Raw genomic sequence first — 16,800 nt, forward strand, 5'->3', positions numbered from 1 at the left:
TGATCAATACTGTGGTCGTGTGAGTACTTTTCCCGTCGTCCCCAACACACATGCTTCTCCCTGCTCACTGCTAGGGCTTCAGCTGTCTCTCATTGAAACTAAGCACACTTTAATTAAGAAACCCATAGCTTAGGCAGCTGTCCGGTGAGCTTGGCTGATGTGGACTAAGCCTCACCAATACCTGACTTACCCAGACAGCAGGAAAAACAGCCTGGACAGAAGTCCACAGTCTAGGGTTTTCTCAAAATAAACAAGAGTTTTACAATACAGTGATCACACTCTATCCTTCACTCACCAGTGTAGTTTTATACTGAAACTGTAAAGTTAAAGTTTATCTTCTCATGGTACATAAGCAAAAAAATCGTATCTGTAGTATAAATGCACTTCTTGTGGAGAAGTTCCTGAAGTTCTGGAGTTCTTTCATGAATGGAAGAGTCCTTGAAACTGTGGTTCCAAGATTACCACTAAAAAAGGAATACCAAACATCTGATAACATTTCAAAGAACCATAGAATGGTTTTGGTTGGAAGAACCTTAAAGTTCATCTAGTTCCAACCACCCAACCATGGGCAGGGACGCCTTCCACTAGACCAGGTGGCTGAAAACCCCATCCAACCTGGCCTTGAACACTTCCAGGGCACCCACAATTTCATCTGACAACCTGTTCTAGTGTCTCAGCACCTCATTGTAAACAAACTCCCTCCTTCTTTCTAATCCAAGTGGACACACTTTCTGTTTAAAGCCATTCCTGCTTGTCCTATCACTATACATCCTCATAAAAAGTCCCTCTCCAGCTCTCTTTTAGCCTCCCTTTAGCTTATGAAAGGCTGCTATACGATATGCCTGAAGGCTTCTGTTCTCCTGACCAAACAACCACAATTTTTTCAGACTGTCTTCACAGAAAAGGTACTCTAGTCCTCTGATCATCTTTGAGACTCTCCTCTGGACTTGCTCCAGAGGGGGCCCCATAGCTGGACACAGCACTCCTGGTGGGAGTACAGGAGTAGAGGGGCAGAAATCACCTCCCTTGACTTGCTGGCCATGCTGCTTTTGATGCAGCCCAGGATACAACTGGCTTTCTGGGCTGCAAGTGCATATTGCTGGCTCATGTTCAGTCTCTCATCCACCAGCACCCCCAAGTCTTTCTCCTCAGGGCTGCTCTCAATGTATTCTCTGCCCAGCCTATATTTAGACTTAGTATTTCCCTGACCCCTGTGCAGGACCTTACACTTGGCCTTTTTGAACTTCACACAGGCCCATCTCTGAAGCCCATGATCCATGCTGCTAACAAAAGTGTTAAACAGTGCCAGTCCCTATACTGATCCCCACAGAATGCCACTTTTCACTGGTCTCCACTTGGATATCAAGCTACTGACTGCAACTCTTTGAATGTGGCCACCCAAGCAATTCCTTATTCATCAAGTAGTACATTTCCTGCTACTTAAAAAAGGATGAATCAAATTGTCAGTGTGTTTTGGCAGACAGCTACATCTTATAGATTGGACTCTGGAGAGTATTCTGGAGATAGTGTAATAACCATGATTTGTCATGTTTCTCCTGATAGCCTCCATAACTGATTGTCATTTGCATGCTAGGAAGAAATCCTCCTAGACATTGTTAGTCTCTTATTTGCTAAGTTTTGAGGGGGTAAACCAAGTGAATATAACAAGCCTGTAGACATTATCTAGTAGACTGAGTCCAGCAATCAAAAACAGTTGCCCAAACACTCGTCACATCCCTCTTTCCCTAGGTGCAATCAGTTGTTTCAAGTTTGGATTGAATTCCAGGTTTGGGGTTTAAGCTATTAGACTTCATATGTATGGAACTCATTTGAAAGACAAACCTTCTGCTTTGCCATATTTGAAGAATTACTAACAACCGAGTTTGAGCTGAAATTTCAGTGACATACGAGAAGGCAGAGCTGGTAAGAGTCACAGCTTCAAAAAATTACTTTCTTACTTGTTCCAGAAAAACCCTTATCTGTCTCTGGGACACATTGTAACTGCTGAACTGCAAGAAACTGCAAGAAAGGTACTGGAGATGTCTATGACTACTGAGTTAGCTGAGATGTGAAGACTAACCTTCTGTATCTCCAAATTCTAAAATACACTGCCAATTCGGATTTTTTTATTTATACAAGGAATTAAGATCTCTTCATTTACCAAAAACTGTATTTCCCAAAAATTCACATTTCAATTGTACCACAATAAACAGCAACATTTACATCAATTAAAAACAAGTGCTTCAGCCTTCTACTTTAATACATGTTGAAACCTAATTAGCCTATTAAATCAACCTGATTATGTCTTTTTAAATGTCTGCTTTTCTTATTTGCTATAAGTAAGCTTTTAAACACAAAATATAATAAGCAGCATTTCATCTGAATCCTATCAAACAAAGTTATTGAAGCATGAGTTCTATATAACCAGTGAAGCAGAAGACCATGCTATTACATGGACAAATGCTCCAGAGTTACTGAAGCAACACAAAAACAATCATAGAAACATGGCTTTTGAAACCTCATAAGCAACTCGCTTTGGAAAAAAGTGTGTGTGTGTGTATATATATTAATACATACAGACACACACATGAATATAAACCTATCTCCAGAACAGATACATGTGAATTTGCTTCAAAATAATGTTATTATTTCCCACGCAACTCCTCTCAAAAACTGGAGAAAACAAGGAAGAAATTAAAGCTATCTATGAGACTTTGAAAAAAAAATCCTATTTTTCCTATGTTTTATTATTCTTTTTCACATGTTGAGACAAAGGAGAAAACCATTTTGTCTCTGGAAACACCATCATCTCATAATAGCTTCAACACCCACCATCTTACAAACTCCTCTTGTGCTCCAAGGGGTCTCTAATGCAACTCATACCTAGTTACCATTTGGGATTAGACCCTACCTTTTAAACAGTCAAACTTATGCCCACGTATGCATGGCATTTTGGCATTTGTTCACCAGGATGACTGGAGAGGTCTATTGGGTACTTAAACTTGGATGCCCCAGCTCCCAATCTCCAGTAGCTGCAGCCACCAACAGGTTCATCAGGGGGATAGATAATGGCAGTGCTGGGGCTGTTCCAGACAGTGGACATGACCAACTGACCTTGAAATCCTCTGTTAAAAAGAAGAAAAAAGATTATGTAAACCAACGTGAGTTTACATAAAACTGTGAAACTGTACAGCCGAGTCCCACCAAGGGCTGTGCCCTGCTCGCGGCATGGTGTGTGGGAGCTCAAGGTAGCACCAACACCCAGAGTGGGGCAAGGTCAAACACCACAGAGAGGCCAGCTGAGCACTGAATATGAATCTTCTTTATGTAATTCACCTAGCAATGCAGAAGAGCATGTTTAGAGTCTGCAGCCCTGACATCCTCTCAAAAATAGGTGCTGTTACAGGTTGCCTATATAAACAGCACTCTCTCAAGTCCTCCACTCACCCTCTTTGAGCTCTCTGCTCACATCTCTCCCCAACCCTCTGAGCTTATTCCCTTTCATATACATTAATTTCCTCTCCACCCTCACAGCAGCCTTGATAGCTTTCAGCAGCATCATCTTCTCTCTCTCCTCCCACACAGGGCCTCTACACACAATATGGGAAGGGGTTGGCTCAAAAGAATCCTGCCTCGGGCATATCCCCAACAGCAGACATGAGCACCCACCACCTCACCACACCACTCATGCCAGTGGACAATGTTTTACACCACCACCTCTAGTGATGGCACAGCCCTGTGGCTCCATTCTCCCATCCCCACTCAGCAGGCCCTCTGCTATGGGGGGGAACTTTGGGTCAACTCCCAGAGCCAGGGTCCCGCTTCACCCTCACTCGCCAGTTCCCAGGATGCTCCAGTCTTCTTATCCATCCCCCACCAGCATGGCTGGCACCTTGCAGGGTTGGGACCATCACCAGCAGCCAACAGCAGCAGATTTGGGCAGATCCTTTTCTCTTTTCTTTGTACAGTACCTGGAAATTTTTAATTCAAACATCCCATGATCCCACAGGGGCATCAAGCTCTCCACAGCTGCAGGCAGCCATATAAAGCCTCAGTGACAGCGGCTGTGGAGGCAGTTGTGGGCCAGTTCTCACTCAGCTCACAGCCTCCACAGTAAAGGCAAAGGCTACTGTAGCATCAGGTCAGTGACTTTGATCCAGGGTTAGAGGTTCACCACTTAATGAGTTATTTCTTCTTTGTTTGCAAGTGTTTTCCACTGCACACAGTACGGCTAGCATGGGGCTCATTTGTTTCCAACTGCAAACATTTGTTCATTACGCTAGGCTGATCAGTAGGGTACAGAACAAACATTTCTACATTGATGAAATGGGGCAATGAATAAATAAATACCTTGGGACTAGCCAGTCTTAACATTTACAGTTGTTTTAGTTAAATTAGTTATCAATTAATGTATGCCTCTACACTACCAAAACTCTAATCAGGACAGTCTCACAGTGAAAGTCTTCTACTTCTTATATTTTAATTATTTACTTACTCAAAATTAACAAGGTCAGGCTATCAAGACACACATGTAGAGAGACTCTTGGAAGAAGTAATCTCTTTAGTATCTCCAAGATACTCTAGGACACAAAACATAGCACAAATTCCTCATTCTGTGAAACATTGTTAGTTAGAGGATTTTTCCCCTCCATTCAAAGACTATAATGAAATGCTTGTCTTTAGAGAAAATTACCATATGCAATTTTTTTTATAATAATAGTAACCTTGCTATTATGAACTTGAGAGTACTCAAAAATGAAAAGTAATCAAAGAATGAAACTAACCCATGCATTTTTGCAAGGCAGCAGCTGGCACCCATAGCCATAGACAGAGCCACTGCTGCACCACAAACTCCAACATGAGAACAGCCAAACCAATCTATAGAAAAAAATGAACATGTTGAGGGTTAGGGGAAGGGTGGGCAGGTGGTATAAGATTCTTGAATGTGAAGCTTAGCCTTGGGGTAGTTTTCAAAGAATAAACCACTAGAAAGGTTGTTTTACTGAAAAAAAGAATTGAATTTACTAAGTGCAAATGTTCTGCTATATTAACCCACGTTTTGACCGTATGCATTTGCCATGTGGGGGGTTTCTGTGTTAGTTTTTGCAACAGGAGCCAAACCTGAAGGATAAAATTGTTGCAATAGTTTTATATCGGACACTGCTGCCCTCTAGTGACTACACAGGACAAGCAATTGGGGAAGAGCATTGGCTGCAAAAGGTTTCTTTGCTCTCAAGATGTAAGTGATCCGTTGGACACCATTGAACTATGACAAAATTTTATGAGTGAAATCTTAGTTAACCTTAGCCTTAAAATATCATTTCAGTAAACAAAGCATTTGAATTTAAATAGATACATATTTCTACAAGTGGAATGTGTAGTGCAATAAATGATCACAGACTACAATCAGCAGTACTTTTGTGTTGCATTAAAATAGTGTATGACAAGCAATTCAGAAAAGTTACAGCTGAAAACAAGGAAACTATATTACATGACAATTAGTTCAAAGAACAAATTGATCTAATTCATCTAGGAAACTTTTCATGTATAGGGCAGTGTTTACACTACTGGGGACTTTCACAACAAACAGTGTCATACACTTCAACAAAACGCAGTGTAAATCATAAATGTGCATCATTGCCTTCATTCCATAAATTGCACACGTGCAGAACTGCCCAACGTTTCAGTGTCAGTAAATGACTACTATAAGGTTTGCTAAAAATTCAAATTTATTTTCTTTAGACAAAATGTGTATTTCATGGTAGACCTGTTGCTTGATAGTCCCTAATACTGTAGTTCCAACTTTCCAATATTTTGTGACTGTTTTTTTTGTTTAGCTTACAGATTTGCATTCTGATGGGACCTTGACCATCTTGCAAAAAATAATGAAAACTGTACCCTTTGATGCAGTTTCTGGATGCAAAATCTCAAACCCATTTGTTTCACAAGGAAACAAATATGGGGAGGGGTTTATGGGGAATATGATCAGAGAACATGGCCAGGACTTAAAGATCAAAGTCAGTCCTGAGGCCAAAACATGTTTTGTATTTTGAAAACTTGTCTTCAGTAAAATTCTCTTTTGAATCAGACTAATACTGAAAAAAAAAACCAAACAGTTTGTTCATGCCATTTTTAGTCTTTCAGTTTGCCAACCCCTTTTGGATTCTCATGTACTTCTGCTCTGACAAGCAGAACACATTCCTCTTTTTGGTTAACTCAGGACTATAATGCTCCAGATGAAACCAAAGCTAGTTCTTCCATCATTAGCAAACTTCCTAGTTCTGTAATGAACCTGGAAGAACAGACTGTGCTAAATACTAAACAGCTGTCTAGCTAATAACCAGTTTCTGGGACACACACATGCACTCATCTAGGTTCCCGCACTCCACTTTTTTACTCCACCAACAAGCTCGGATCTGAAAAGAATTGGTGATAAAAACAGTGATAAAAACATATTTTGCTAACTGAAATCTCTCAGAGAAAGTGTCTACCACCTGTGCCCTTTTTAGTAACATGGCAAAGAAACTATCACGATTATCTGAGAAAGTTTTCCCTGAGGCAGGGCAGAGACAGGTCTGGGAGTGTCAGAGGACAGAGCCCTTGGACTGTGAAACAGAAGGGATGGAAGTTTGCAAAGAAATAGATATGGGTGAAAGAAAATCAGAAAAGAATAATTGGAAGTAGATAAATGGAAGGGGTGTGTTAAGGCATTGAAGAAGGATAGTGAAAGTATGGGATGGATAGACATACAGAGACACCGGAGAAAGCTAAAAATAAAACACCACTAAATTAAGAGCTAGAAAACTCCAGAACTTGCAAGCAGAACAGTAAGGGTTTTTTGCCTGTGCTGTGTTTTTGTCTTTAAATATTTGATTACATTTTTTGGATAAATAACTTTTCTTCAAAAAGAAAACATTTTCACTGTTTGGGGTTTAGATTAATTTCACTGAATTGGTAACTTCTGGTTTTACTTGCATCACTTACACACTTAGTTTAATGCAGCACCATCTGCTCTCTTAGGCCTAGTTTTAGTTTGACATCGTTCACACAGCTAATTTACTCCATTATTTTATCTTAGAAATGTGCATCTATTTGGTATATAGAGGTTAAGAGTTTCTTTTGTGAAATCGAGGTAAATCTCAGGCACTTCGACTTATTTAATTGATAAAGGGAATTTTTCTTATACATTTACTGAAAAATGCTGGAAGATTTTTGCCATCCATTTCAATTACAGTTCTCTCTCTAAAACTATGTTTGTGACATGAAAAAAAACCAATTTCCTAAGAACTACAAATAGGAGATCTCTACAGGAACGGATAGTTTTAAAACGGAAACCTATTTTCAGGAAAAAAAACAAACATGAGGCAGTCAGTATTGCGGGTTAAATACAGTAGCTTTGGTCTTTTTTCCCTGTATTTTAAATTTTGTCAGTGATCTTTCATTCTGGTGCACACACCTCAAAATTTTTTCCTCATGGAAATTCTTGGTTGATGCTGGGGAGTAGGAAAAATAAGCAACTCAGAAGGAGTATTTTCTCCATTCTTTTAGGGACTCTATCTTTGATTTGTTTTTAATTTTATATAAGATTTTTTAAAAAGACATTTTTCAAAACAAAAACAATAGCAAGTTCTTAGCAAATCTGTGATTATTTGCAGAAAGTAACAGAAAAGTGTAAACAGAAAACTACAAGTGTGTATTTTTAGTTGCAGTAAGATCAACTTTTGTTGCTGCACATGTAGTTTTCCTTGGAGAACTTCTCCTTGCCAAGGAGAAGATCAAAGTTTCATTCCCAGCCTAGAAACAAAAAAGATACACAGTGTACTGCCAGTCAATGTCACTCTAGACTCATCAAGGAGCTCAAAGTGTGAAAACTTTGCAAGAGCAGATGTCAGCACTAACGAAAGCAGCAGCTGTTCCATGTGACCACAGTTCTGCCACTAAAGCTAGGAACTAACTTAATCTGATACCTCTTCTAGGTTGTTCTCAACTACCTTGCTTTTTATGAAATGGAATATACTCAGTATTTTGAGTATTGCACTTATTAAGAATCTATGTCTAAGAAAATACCGGATAACAAAGTGCTTTTAAATTCCTATAGAATCAAAATGGATGGCCAGAATTCCAAGAGTGGTGATGGAGTTACTTGCAGTTGGTGATCAGTCATAAAGGCTCAGTATTGGGGCCAGTCCTGTTTACTATCTTTATCAATGATCTGTACAAGTGGATCAACTGCCCTTTCAAGTCAGTTTGCAGACAATACCAAGTCAGACAGGAGTGTTGATCTGCCGGAGGGTAGGAAGGCTCTGTAAAGGGATCTGGACAGTACAGTGGGCTAAGGCCAAATGTATGAGCTTCAACAAGATGAAGTGCCAGGTCCTACCCTTTGGTCACAACAACTTCATGCAGCACTGTTAGACATCAGATCAGTAATTATTGGGTCAGAACCACCTTGTGGGGACTGCATGTGTGTGCACGCGCGCACGCGCGTGTGTGTGGAGGGAGAAGGGACAGGTCGAACCTTACAGAGGTGGGGTGGCGTTGTATCCCTCGTGGCAGACCCCTGGAGCCCACATGGGGAAGCCCCGGAGTAGCTGTCAGATACAAGCAGCCTGGGAAAACTATAAGACACCACACCTCTTGGAGCCCCTAAGCCAGCCTTATTGGCAGGGACATTGAGGACACTGCCCCTCACCCTGGTCTAGAACCCCAGAGTGGCAAGTTGGCCATAAGGACCACAGCAGATAAAACCAAAGGCATATGTTTGCCACATGTTGTGGCCCTGCCGCTTGGATGTGTGAGAGCTGGTCTTCCACAACGTTTCAATGGTAGCTATATAACCTGACTCTCCCTCTTTCTCCTTCTCTCTTCTTACTCCCTCTGCTTCTCTTTCTTTGCTCCTTTCTTGATGCTTTGGGTGGCTTGGAGCTGGAGGGATCGGATATTGACTTAAGTGTTGTAGATTGATTAGATCTTAACTGTTGTGGATTAATATCTGCTGAGTCAGTACTGTGCAACGTTTTTGTCTAGCTTGTGTACCGCCCTTTTTGAACCTTTGCCAAGTTCCCTTATTTTCTCCCCTAAATTAATAAAGACACCTCTTGGGAACAAGTCTGTTGCTTATGCTCTTAATGCCATCTTGAGGAATTAAAGAACTGTATATATATATCTGTACATATATATATATATTTATTTTTTTTTAAAGTAAAACTCCCAGCTAAGCCTGTGAGCTGCAGCTCCAGGGCTGAAGTGTTACAAGCACTACAGGCTTGGGGAAGAGAGGCTGGAAAGCTGTCTGGTGAAAAAGGAACTGGGGGTGCTGGTTGACAGTTGGCTGAACATGAGCCAGGTTGTGCCCAGGTGGACAAGGTGGCCAGGTGGACAAGAAGGCCTGTATCTGACATAGCATGGTCAGCAGGACCAGGGAAGTGATTGTGTCCCCTGTAGTCGGCCCTGATGAAGCCACACCTCAAATCCTGTGTTCAGTTTTGGTCTCCTCATGGCAAGAAAGACACTGAGGTGCTGGAGTGTGTCCAGAGAAGGGCAATGAAGCTGGTGGAGGGTCTGGAGCACAAGTCCAATGAGGATTGGCTGAGGGAGCTGGGGTTGTTTAGCCTGGAGTAAAGGAGGTTCATGGGAGACCATATCACTCTCTACAACTACCTGAAAGATTGTAGCCAGGTGGAAGTCGGTCTCTTTTCCCAAGTAACAAGGACAGGATGAGAGGATATGGCCACAAGTTGCTCCAGGGGAGGTTTACACAATGTCAGGAAAAATTTCTTCACTCGAAGGGTTCTCAAGCATTGGCTGCCCAGGGAAGTGGTTAAGTTACCATCTCTAGAGATATTTAAAATACATGCAGTTGTGGCACTTACGGACATGGTTTAGTGGTAGACCTGGAAATGTTATGTTGATGGATGGACTCGTTCTTGGAGGTCTATTCCAACATATAATGGCCAGTCTTCGCGAACGAAGATTTGGGGAAAGGTCTTTTTTACCTTTCCAGCCTGCGCAATGGATTTTTTAGGTGAGACACAGCCTGCGCTGAACTGAGCCCACCCTTTAATCCTAAGGTTCATCTGCCGGGGCCAAGCAAGCTTGGACAATGGCAGTGAGGTCCTCAGGATGTAGGTTTGTTTAGAGTGACCTTCTCATAGATGGATGGCCTCACAGGGCTAACGGGCTCCATCTGCCCGGGGGACTGGCTGGGATTTGAACCTGGGTCGCAGAGGTGAGAGTCCTGCATGCTAACCACTAGGCCACCAGGGGTCCCCTAAACATGGAATGCACATGCAATAAATTAACAATTGTTTGTTTGGAAGAGACAACAGAATCCAACACACTGTCTCGCAGATAAAATTTTACTTCAGTCTAAAGCAAGAGGTCTGAAGTAAAAAAAAGTAAAAGCTTCAGTGTAGGTGGCTGTGATATTGATTCTCTGCAGATCAGTAGGAACCTTTAACATCTTCAACACACGTAGTTGTTAGTTTTACAAATGCATATCAAAGTCTTTGGAAATTATTCCAAACCAAAGACATAATGTCTCCTTGTTTTCAAGATATACAAAGATTAATCCCAGTCTTACAGTTATGCAGGGTGTGTAGATAGGAAACCTGGTGTATTTAAGACAGATCACCATTTAAATATCAAAAAAGTAAATAATCTCTTTAGAGTCTAAAAGTCTAACTTTTTCTTAGAATATGAAGTGTCCCCCTTCCCATTCAACTTCCAGTAAACTACTAGATGAGTGTTCTGCCAGTCTGACAGAGTCATTTAATGTTACTCAAAACTGGCAAGTCTACCAGATGTATAGACTAAAAACTGTGGATGTGGAGTGGAGAGAAGCTAATGCAAGTAAGGTCATCATTATACATTTTGAGAACTGAACATATAATATTGGCTACATTTCCAGACAGCTATAAAACTGATTTGCAATTTTCAACAGAGAAAGTGAAAATAACTGCTTCATACATTCCAACATATTCATACATTCCAACATATATGATTCTGTGATTCTATGATAAAATTTAAATTGGCCAATTTTACCTGAAGCAGCTTTTAATTTCCATTATGGGGCATTTTTTTTCTTTGACGTATGGATCTCTAAGTATTTTTTCTTTGATGTCTAGAGCCCTATGTAAAGCATATTTGCAATAAGCTGGTTATTTTTGGCTACTTTCTTTCTTTTCTTTCTCACCTTACCAATATCACATATTAGTGGGTGGAGACAGAGCGGCTAAAGCACCTCTGGGAACAGATACAGCAGCATAATTTCAAGACTTATTCAGGAATCACAGTGAGGGACATCTCCCAGGTCAGATGTAAGCTGATGACTGTTCATTGAGGCTAAAAATTTGAAGGCAGCCAGATACCAGTGGTTGGTTGCATCACTCTTGCATGGAGCTGGCTGCAGAAACTGGTGAACCATAACAACATTAAGCTGACAGGTCACAGATGCTATGCTGGATTGCTGCTCATGAGCATTGACAAAAAGAAAATACATCGAAGAAAAATGGCTATTGAAGTGCATTTTATTATACAGCAATTTGTAATACAGGAAAGACATAGTTTTTAAACAACTATATATATAAAATTACAGTAAATGCAGTGATCAGTAGATTTAAGGAGGAGCAAACTGCATGAACACCAGTTTTACTTGTAAACAGTATAAAATTTAAAGAAACATTTCACTATTTAGAGCCTTATTTATATAATATACAGACTTTTATTAAAAGATGATCATGCAATGGGCACAATTTCTTCCTCATACTAGTATGAAAACACACTTTTTATATTGCATACTTAACTTCATGGTCAGCGGAAAACCTCCACAAATTGGTTTTGTTTGTTACTCAGACACTTAATGATCAATTTCCTATCAGTCCAGCTATCTGGAGCCATAACTGAAGGAGCATAAACTGCAGAAAAAGGACCTCTTTGCACAAACTCAGTAACGCATTCACACATAACTTTCACATATCAATTTCTCTCAAAAAATTAATAATGATGAATATAGATATTACCGGTCCTAGGGATATCAATAAGAAAGGATTAGGACTCACGGTAATATAATGGAAGAGAAGTAATAAAATAACTGGTGCTGTAAAAAGCTTCTCTAATACATAAGTAGCCCAGACAGGGTCAGAGGGATAGCATTACACGCCATATCAAGTCTGGCAGAGGTAGTGGTAAAGGGCATTTGAACTGCACTTGACATATTAATCCATTTTTATAGTTATCTAAAACAGCCAGAAACATCTTGGAAATATGTTTCTTTTAAATACAATGAAGTGCCTTGACTATATGAATATATTTGTCCCTTTGGTTTAAGAATTAGGGATCTTTGACTGCAGTGCTTTTCCCTAAAATATTGCCTAGCATTGCTGTAGAGCAGTGGATTGAGGAAAAAAAGAAAACCACTTTAAAAGGATCTATATATGGATTGCCTGCACTAGCACAGAACCTATTATTTATTTGGGGATCTACATGTATGCACATTTGGGGATCTACATGTATGCACATCTACATGATGGTCCTTGCAGGAGTGGCCCATAGATATTTTCCTTGAAGTACATTTTAACATGCCATAGAGATTTATAACCGTAATTTTTTCCCTAAAATAATAGAGGATTTTGTAGTCAATACAAAAGTAGTTACTTACACAGAAAAATACTTAAGGCATATAAAGCCATAACTGTACTAAGAAACTGCAGTTTGTCTTATCAAGACAAATATATGCTAAACAGGCACAAAGTGGTTACAAGAACTTATGTGATCAAAACATTTTTATGAGTGTCTCACAGAAATGATTGCCTCAGAAACATGTACTACATTACAATTAAAAAGGGTCAAAAACCCAATATAAAATAATGCTTCCACATCAATTGAATAAAAATAATTTAGTTACAGATTATGAGGACAAATACGAAAAACCTTTCCTTTTCAAATAAATACATGTAATAAGGGAGCACATTCACTAACTGAAACAATAACTTTGTGCAATTAAATTAACAGCTCTTATGTACTGAACAAAACCATAAAAACATTCAAAGGACAATAGTGCAATCATGTCAGAGCATAAAGCTGATGTATGCCATTTTACCCTCAGGCTGAAGGCAAGGTATCCCTTCAAAGCAAAACAACACAAAAATTCGTGCATTGTATAAATACGTGCTTTAATTTCTAAATTTAAATATGCTTCCAAGTTTTTTTGCTTTAACATGAATTCAACATGTTATTATGTGAACACTAAAGACATGATGGAGCTGATCATCACAGGATTTCCAAAACCAGTTCCAACTGAGCTATAGCTATATCCCCATTTGGTAGTGCTTTTTAAGTCTTCTAAACATTGATCATAGATTTAATTCAAGGTAAAACTTTGTTATAGTTAACAGTTTTCAACTCTGAATCTTATTTAAAAAACAACACTGTTTCAAATTAAAGTTGCTTTATATGACACAAAAAAATTACAGAGCTTACAAAAAGGAACTCAGGTTATATAATTTGGCTAAATAACACAAGATAGATTTTGGAAATTATAATAAATGAAAAAAGAAAAGTACCCAAAATATCAATGGCCTAATCCTGCAGAGAAAGAAAAACAGGTGTGAAGGCAGGTACCAAAACTCACATCTTTCAAAAAGCCTCTCTACAGGCACGGACATTAACATGGCACTCTCTGTATGACAAAAATATTAGATATAAAAGCAATTACTACACATGCACATATGCTGCTAATTCTGGGATGTGGAACCCACATTTGCAAGAGGTTGCAAGAGGCTGCAAGATGTTCTTACACTGTCCTGATGTTCTTACACTGGTCAAGAGAACACTAAGGGCGATCTACAGATACCAAAAGGGTGAGTCATCAAGATTGCAGTTAAACTCTTCTTAGTAGAAGGAGACAACATAATGAGGGGAAAATGCTATTAATTTGTAGCCACTTGAGAAACTGAGGTTGGACATGGAGAGAATTGTTTATCCAGAAGAGGAGGGCAACCATGGGAACAGGTTGCCCAGAACAGTGACAGTATCTCTGTCCTGGGAGATTTTCAGAGCCTGGATAGCCAAACCTACAGCTAACCTGATCTAGGGCTGGCAAAAGTCCATCTCTGCTTGGGAGGTTGTACAAAACCACTTCCAAAAATTCTTCCTGCAAACAACTTTATGTGATTCTCTGTATTCAACCAAAATGCTTTACTCATGTAGGTATGTCAACAAGGTTGAGGAAAGTGTATTTCACCTCATTTACTGCAGGTCAACACCACAGAGCTAGTCAAACACAGTAGCTCAGGACAGACACAAAGAACAGTGAGCCTCAGTCTAAGCCCTAGAGTTAACAAGAAGTAACAACATCAAAGGAGAAATATTTTGGAATGTAAGTAACAGCTTATATTAAGAGGCTGCGACCTCTATCGAGAAACCTTGTTGGGGGATTGTCCAAGGAACTCTCCCTTTTCAAATAAAAGTTTTAGTTAGCTGCTCTGTCTCTTGGCTATTTTTGAGGGTCTTAGTACCTGGATTTTTCAGAATAAATGGGGGCTCTTGTCCAGGATTGACTCCACCCTCCAAGGGCAGGGGCTGATGAATGGAGCTGAAGATGCCGCATCAACAGTTTTGGTGATCAGTTTCTTTCAACTAGAGGCCAAGATGAGACGGCTGACTGGGTTCCCAAGGCTATCCAGAGACAGACGAGAGAGGACGATAGGATAAAGGAACATTTGTTTTGATTTGGAAAGGAGTCAGGGAAAGGACTGAGACATCTTACCTGATGACTAACGGGAACTGGGGGAAGTAAAAGGAGAGGGCCCAGAGACAGCAAAAAGCCGAGTAAGGGATCTGACAGAAAGGGTGACAACCCTTGTATACCCCCAGACAGTCCCTTGGGTAAAATGCTGGAATTTTGGGACAGTATAAATTCACCAGAAGGGGTGACTAAGGAATTAATGGTAAAATACTGTCGTTTTCGCTGGCCAAAGTACTCACTGCCTCGTGGGTTTAGGTGGCCACATTTGGGGTCTCATGATGAGGATGTTATTCAGACCTTGTGTGTCTTTTTGGATGATAGTGGAACGGAAACAACTGAGAGGAGTTGTGGTGATATGTGGTCAAAAGAGACTTCTATTGTGAAGTTGTGTCCTTTCAGGAAAGAGAAAATTGGGGAGAAGGTGAGAGAGAGAAGGAAAAAAATTTAAAGTGGGATGTGTTGCAAGTATTGCTTCCACCTTATCAAGGAGACAGTCAGAACCACAAAGTTGTTCACAGGAAAGGGAATGGAATTCTCAGTGCCCCAAGGACGGAGGGTGACAGGAAGTAGGAGGGGGGAAGTAACTCAACCCTGTCTGCTTCAAAGGCAAGGGTGGGAATTCGTTTTCCTGTCGAAGAAGGGGGTTTGCAGATGCTGCGGGAGGGGGAGGTGAGAAGTAATTCAATCCTGTCTCCCCCAAAGACAAGAGCAGGAAAACAGTATGCTGCTGGAGAAAGAGTTCTGCAAATGCCACTGAGACGGGTCCCATTAGGGGGCCAAGGAGGAGGTTTTAGGTTTGTAACAGTGCCACCAGCAACTCAGGATATAAGAGGATTGAAGAAAGGGCTTTCATCTCATTTGGAGGATCCTACAGGAGTAGAAGAGAGAACAGATGAATATTTAGGGTATGCAGATTACACTTGGAAAGACTGGGATTTCTTGCTAGGAATCTTTTTTGGATTGCAGGAAAAGTGAATGATTTTACAAAAGGCATGGCAAATCTGGGAAGACGAGCACCCACAAGCTGTGGGTGGAGTAGGACAGAATGGTCTTGTTGTGGACTCTGCTATTCCACAAGCAGACTCCAACTGGGACCCAAACAGCCAGGTGCAGTTAGGTCGTCTAAGAGATTATCACACATATTTAATTAGAGCAATAAAAACAGCAGTGCCACAAACAAGTAATGTGTCTAAAGCTATGTCTCTACAACAAGAGAAAGATGAGAGCCCCACCCAGCGGTTAGAAAGGCTTAGGGATGCCTTGAGAAAAAAGGGAGGGTTAGACCCTGAAAGCCCTGCATTTGAAACTTCATTGAAGGTACAATATGTCACTCAATCATGGCCTGATATAAGATGAAGGGTTCAAAAAGAAGAAGAGTAGCAGAATAAATCTTTAGAAGATCTAATATGAAAAGCACAAGTTTACGTAATAAAGGACAAGGAGAAAGCCAAAACAAAGGCTAAGGTAATAGCCCAGATTCTTCAACCTAAATGAAGAGGAAAGAGAGGACAAGGGGAAGCAAGAGGGAGAGACTGGACTCCCAGATCCTTTCACAATACCCCTCACACTCCTAATCAAGCTCAAGTACGACCTAAGTTAGGGAGGAACCAATGTGCAATCTGTAAAAAAGAGGGACATTGGAAAAAAGAATGTTCACAGAAGCAGACAGATGAAGAACAGGAGGAGATCCACCATTTAATGGAAATGGATTGCTAGGAGTGTCATGGGTTCCCTTCATATTACAAGCCCACCACCATGGAACCCTTGATAAACTGCCTACTGGGCCCTGATTGAGAGGTAGCACAGTTTTTAGTGGATACTGGGGCTTCTAGATCTACACTAAATTTTATGCCAAAAGGAGGTTGGTTATCAAAAGGAAGTTTAAATATTCAACAGGTAAGCGGGAAGGATGAGAAAGTACATATACTGGAACCTATACTGGCTGACACAGAAAATAAATTTGAAATGCATGACCTTTTTGTTCCAAATTTTGATTGTAATCTGCTGGGGAAAGATTTGATGGCAAAAGTGGGTATGCAAATTAATATTGTGAA

General features: G+C 40.4%; 2 long non-coding RNA genes across 2 annotated transcripts in view; both read right to left on the minus strand.

The window, feature by feature from the left end:
- The window catches only part of LOC113960906, an 8,779-nt gene extending 5,655 nt beyond the window's left edge, over positions 1 to 3,124 (minus strand). The window contains exons 1-2 of the long non-coding RNA XR_003532142.1: positions 3,003 to 3,124; positions 577 to 578 (exon numbers count right to left, since the gene is read on the minus strand). This is a non-coding gene — a long non-coding RNA (uncharacterized LOC113960906). The remainder of the gene's footprint in view (positions 1 to 576; positions 579 to 3,002) is intronic.
- LOC113960907 overlaps positions 1 to 6,198 on the minus strand; it is a 16,501-nt gene extending 10,303 nt beyond the window's left edge. Inside the window, exons 1-2 of the long non-coding RNA XR_003532143.1 lie at positions 6,187 to 6,198; positions 4,351 to 4,357 (exon numbers count right to left, since the gene is read on the minus strand). This is a non-coding gene — a long non-coding RNA (uncharacterized LOC113960907). The remainder of the gene's footprint in view (positions 1 to 4,350; positions 4,358 to 6,186) is intronic.
- Between the last annotated feature and the right edge of the window lie 10,602 nt (positions 6,199 to 16,800).

The sequence above is a fragment of the Neopelma chrysocephalum genome, unplaced genomic scaffold, assembly GCF_003984885.1.
Source record: "Neopelma chrysocephalum unplaced genomic scaffold, ASM398488v2 Primary Assembly neopelma1_96936, whole genome shotgun sequence".
Taxonomy (NCBI): Eukaryota; Metazoa; Chordata; class Aves; order Passeriformes; family Pipridae; genus Neopelma; species Neopelma chrysocephalum.